Genomic DNA, 6124 nt, shown 5'->3' on the forward strand with positions numbered 1-6124 from the left:
GAAGGACGTGAAGGAGGAGGAGGAGGAGGAAAGGAGGGTGCGAGGAGGAGCGGGGGAGAGGGGAGAAGCACGGGAGGAGGAAAGGAGGAGGAGGAGGGGAGGAGAGGGTACGAATGAGGCGGAGGGGCACACCCTCCCCTCAATACCCTACGCTCCTCCGCCTCAAGAGGTGCGCTCTATTTTGGCATTAGGCCTCATTCACACAGCCGGCGCCTCTGCCATCCCGGCACCGTGACGGGAGCACGCCGGGGCGGGGACGCGACGGCAGGATGACCGGACAGGCCGCGCATGCAAAGCGGCGGCGGCCGCGACGGTAGGACTGGATTTGATCGGATTGCGACCACTCATTGTCAGATAGGAATAATGATTCTATTCATTCTTTTCTAATAGTTCTTTTAAATGTTTGAAACGGCAGTGTATACGCTTATTTATTCAGCTTAATTACAAAATAAAGAGATAATTGTGCCTGAACATTAGATCCCGCGTTTCTTTTTGTTTTGTCTTTTTTGTAAATTAAGGATTTGCGTCTGCTACGTAGAGTTATTACAATAAACGCCAGAGGCTCAGCTGGCGCTAGTTTCTACGGGACTTCCGGTTGCAAAATGAGGAAGACAGCAAGCAGTCTACTTTTCCAGCCTTCCTCTGTATTCCTATGGGAAAACGTCCGTGATATTTTTTTTTCGCCAGAGAATAATAGAAATCAGCGTAGTTTCTTTACCCGTAACGGATATTATATAGCTTTATTCACATTATAGAAATGTCATTTTATTAGTTAATGAGTTTTTTTTTTGTTACTGAGCGACGTTTAAATTAGCAAAAATTGGGTCCCGTATCTATGTTGTACAGCATGGTATGTCAATACAAGCTATCAAATGCCAATACAAGCTATTAATCAATAAATACGAGCTATCAATACAAGCTATCATTGATTACGTATGTACTCTTTGTCACTAATCCAGAACGTGTTCTTCGTTCCATAGCTTTATGCCTCGCTCTCGTCGTCTGTTTTTTTTTTGGCATATATTAGCATCCTTTTGGTATTTTGTCAAGCTCATTCACTCTGTGTTCTTCACATCATTGACTATGTGCTTAAATGCGTCCACTATAATAGCAGTCTGCAGCGTCAACACGTATTAAACTTGCGTATTGGACTATTCTAACGCAGTGTTGGACGCCGCGAATTCTAAAGAAAAACGCTCTGTCTGACACATTTTTGAACATCCGACTGGAAAACGTTCCAAACTTTTTATACTGTCGCAACAATCAGCAAATGTTTTCTCTTATAATCGAGCGCGAAAAGAACACGAATTTGCGTTTTCCCATAGGAATACATTACCGGAAGTCAAATTTAGACTGCTTGCTGTCTGCTTCAAAATGCAACAGCCCACTAGCGCCAGCGCAGCCCTTAGCGTTTATTTTAATAACTCTTTGGTCTGCTATTAGCCATTCCCGCCGAAAAGAAACAACAAAAGCAACACAACAAGTGTTGTTTTTGGGCGGGACTCCGTCATCCGCCGGGACGCGGGTACCGTAGAGCAGCTCCCAACGTCGCCCGGCCCCCGGCGCGGCACAGCTTTCCGTCGAAAACCGGGCCGAAAATCCTCTCCCGTGACGGGAACGCCCCTCGCGACGATGACGGGATGGGAGAAACGACGGTTGTGTGAATGAGGCCTTAGGCCTCATTCACACAGCCGGCGTTTCGCCCCGTCCCGGCGAAAGCACCGTGGGCGCCGTGCCGAAAACGGGACGGTGCGGGGACAGAGGAGTGTTCGAACCAGCGGCGACGGAGCTGTCGGCAGTGGCTATCCCTACTGAAAAAACCCGTATAAAAATTCATACTGGTTGACCCGTATACCTCATACGGTGTTATGGGATACGGGTCTCCCGTATGCTACAGGGAACCCGTACCTGTACAGGTTGACCCATTCAGATACAGGAACCCGTACCTGTATGGGTTGACCAGTTCAGATACGGGACCCGTACCTGTACGGGTTGACCCGTTTAAGTAAGGGAAACCGTGCCTGTACGGGTTGACCCGTTTAGATATAGGAACCCGTACCTTGCAGGTTGACCCATTCAGATACAGGAACCAATATTTATACAGATTCACCTGTTCAGATAGAGAAACCTATATCTTTACAGGTTTACCCGTTCTGACGCAGTAATAGGAATCAACATGGTGTTGAACGTTTGCATACGGACGTACGGATCTTTGCAAGTTTAACAATTCGCATGCATTTGTCATGCAAAAAATGAGCATGAGCCAGGTCATTTCAGGTTATATGTGTTTTTAGTGAAGGCAAATTGGCATACTGCAGAACATCAACAAGAAGCTTAACCTCTAAGCAAGCTTAGAAGTCACGCTTCTTGTTAATATCCTGCAGTAGGATATTAACAAATTGGCATACTGCAGTAGGTTGACCCGAGCTGTCCTCTTCCCTGGAGAGGCCTCTCGAGGATGCCTCCATATGTACTCGTTGAAGGCATCTGCAGGGGAAAATAATACAACAATAAGTCATGTATATCTACAGTTTCTCGAAAAATTTAATATTTTACTTCCTGCAATTATAAGCAAGCAATTTCCACTACAATTTATGCTTTGTTAATATCTTGTGATACCATGTAGACTCCAAGAGCAACTTCTTACGATTACGCAGTCTGCTGAAAACAGCAGGTATGCACGATTCGGCCAGAAAGTTTTGAACCAGTTCAGACCGAGTTCGGAGGAGTGCAGAAGCAGTGCGCAAGTCGGGCTGCGGCTGCGTGAAGTTAAGCTGCAGCGTTACAAACGACCCTGTAATTGGTTTCTGAAAGACCGAGGAGTTTCCACCTGTTACTGCATGAACGCTGAACTGACTTCAGCCAGCGCAAGATTCTGTGGAACTTAGGCTGAGCTCGTGCAGCACTGGGATAAATCGAACAGGCCAGTTCAGCGTCCAAGCAACTTCCGATTGAATCTAATGCATCAGTTCTCACACTATTTGAACTATATGGGCTGGTTCAAGCAAATCGAAAAGACCTAGTGTGACTTCCCACAACTATGCACTTAAAGTTTGTTTGCAATAGTGTGTTCCTCGCATTTCAGTGTCTATAAACATTATAGACCCTGGAGCAGGGGGACAAAAAGGAACGGAAAGAAACGAAGCTCTGGAGCTTTATGTCTGTCTGTCCCTTTTTGTCCCCACGCTCCCGGGTTACTACGTCTATCCTTAACCAGCTCGCCTGCCTGTTAACTAAAATGAAAGGATGCTCTATGAATCCAAATATTTCTTTTCAATTATGAACATGGGCCTCCGATTGCCTAGAGCCTCGAACACATTTCATGCCCAACAATGTCACCATAGAAACGAGTGAAAGGAACATTGAACACACAATTCTCGGCTGGCGGTTTTTGTGCGAAAGAAAGATTTTGAGCCGCAATTGTTGTTCTGGGCATGTATATAAATTGACAACACAGATTTGACATCAAGAATCATTTAACAAATTCAATATCCGTGTCACGACCCTTCAATGGTCCATTCGTACGTGACAGGAGGAATACCCGCGATGAGGGCAGTACTCAAAGGACAGAGCCAAACATAGTTCGGTTGCAGCAGCTCTAGTGGACAAACAGACTCGTTTCACAACTTTGCTAATGCCAGTTTTTCGTTCAAACGAAAAAATAAGTGCCTCACAGCTCCGCCGGGGAGCCAGCAGAAGGTCCTGCGAGCAGGCCACTGATATCATGGACCTCCCCCAAAACGTGCAGGGATTAGCAGATATTTGCGACGCGGAGCATGCTGCTGTAAAACCTCCATAGTGTAAATGCATCAGAAAGCGCCAAGCGACCTAGATCACCATGACAAGGTCACTTCATTTTTCTTCGTATATTAAAAACAAAGAAGGAGATAGGGCTTCTTCATTTCGGTTTTGCGCTCGGAGCTTCACGTTCATAAAGCTCGAGCTAGTCGAACTGTGACCCTTCTTTTGTAACTTCGCCTCGGTGGTCGTCGACCGAGATCTAGACAACAGACACCCGGCTTCGATCGCACCCGCGTTCCAACTGTCCCGGGGCGTTTATTTGTGAGACAAAGAAGAAAAACACCAAAACACGCGACGCCCTCCTAGCGGAGGTAAATCATTCAGTTACTACATTTCCCCACACTAATCCAAAACACACGTTACACAGTACAACAGCAACACTTCAACTTGGTCTGCCAACCAGGTAATAAGTAAGTCTGTCGGGTTGCCTACTTATTCGCGTGCTGTGCCTTACAGAAGGAGCGGGCACACCAGGTTCGTCATCGTCATGACTATTGAAGTGGTTCTCAGGCTCCGAGTCCGAGTCATCTGAATCCGTGGATGCTGTCGGTTCACCGTGGTCCACCGGCGAGCTCCGTTCAGTATCAAATCCATTTTGGGATCTTGGCCTCAGGTGATCACAGTGTACAAAATGAATCTTACTAAAGACTCGCACCAAGTATGTAAGAGCACTAATTTTCTTCGTCACCTTTCCTCTTGCCCATCCCGTTTCCTCCCCTCTCATGTTTCGCACCCACACATTGTCTCCGACATTGAAGTCCCTCGGCCCTGCCTGTTGGGTGTCAACGGTCTTCTTGGCTTCATTTTGTTTTTCTCGCCGAAAAAAAGCAGAACCGGGTTTCAACAAGGCAATACGTGTCCGTGGCAAGCGCCCAAGAAAGAGCTCTGCCGGCGTCTTCCCAGTTACCACGTGGGGAGTTGTTCTGTACTGGAACAAAAAGTTTGACAGCTTCAGCTTCATGCTCCTCTTTCCACCCCGCTCCCTGTCCTCCAGCACCTGTTTCAAAAGGGACTTCTTCACCGTCTGAACTGCGCGTTCGGCAAGTGCATTGGATGCCGGGTAGTAAGGAGGAGTTGTCGTGTGCAAGATTCCATTTTCACGCATGAAGGATCTGAACTCTTCAGACACGAGCTGTGATCCATTATCTGTGACCACTTCCTCTGGCAACCCGAATTGCGAGAATATCATCTGCAGCTTTTCGATGGTGTGCCAAGAGGTCGTAGACGACATTAGAATGGCTTCCAGCCATTTTGAGTGGTCATCAACTAGGATCAGTATGTTCGATTGATCTTTCTGTGCGAAATCTAAGTGCACGGGTTCGAAGATCCTAGTTGTCAACGGCCAATGTTGGACCGGAGCACGGGGGGAGTTGTTCTGCGTTGCTTGACAGGCGTCGCATTTTAGCACCAGATTCTCAATGGCGGCGTCTAATCCATTCCACCAGACATGCTGTCTCGCCAGCATCTTCATTTTAGATGCTCCCGGGTGACCTTCGTGTAGGAAACAGATGATGACGTCATGCAATGCTTTTGGGATGACCACTCTGGTGCCCCATACCAAGCGATCCTGGTCGGTAGACAACGCTTCTCTTCTCTGGAAAAAGGGAATTAAGTCCGGATCGTCTACTTTTTTAGGCCATCCTCGTTTCGTGAGTTCGATGATCCGAGGTAGTAGGGGATCCTTTTTAGTCTCCTCCTGCACTGTCCAGCTTGTGATCGGAACATGATCGAGCGGCGAAAAGTAGTTAACCTGGTCACAGTCTTCTGTTTTCGCGGGATAGGGGAGCCTTGAAAGGGTGTCGGCGTGACCCTTGGCGAAAACGATCACAAAGTCGTACTCAGCTAACAGAAGTCGCCATCTCTGAATACGTGCAGCTGCCATGCCGGGTTGACTTCTGGCCTTGCTTCAAAAGTGTGGTGAGAGGGTAGTGGTCAGTGACCAATGGGAATCTTCTACCGAAAAGGTACTTATGAAACTTCTTGACAGCGAATACGATGGCAAGCGCTTCCTTTTCTACTTGCGAGTAGTTTTGTTCGGCCGTCGTCAATGTCCTTGAAGCCTACTCAACCGGTCTGTAAACTCCCTTGCTCACTTCATGAGCCAAAACTGCCCGTACACCATAATTAGAAGCATCGCACGTCAACCTAACAGGCTTACTTGGACAATACAAGGTCAAGACATCAGCACTACATAGAAGCTCTTTAGCTTTCCTCACATACTCATCACATTCTTTTGACCACAACCGTTCAGCCCCTTTTTCTATCAAGTCGTACAGAGGCCGCAGCAATGCTGCCAAGTCTGGCAGGAACTTGGCGTAGAAGT

This window comes from Ixodes scapularis, unplaced genomic scaffold (genome assembly GCF_016920785.2).
Source record: "Ixodes scapularis isolate PalLabHiFi unplaced genomic scaffold, ASM1692078v2 PGA_scaffold0__279_contigs__length_252992795, whole genome shotgun sequence".
NCBI lineage: Eukaryota > Metazoa > Arthropoda > Arachnida > Ixodida > Ixodidae > Ixodes > Ixodes scapularis.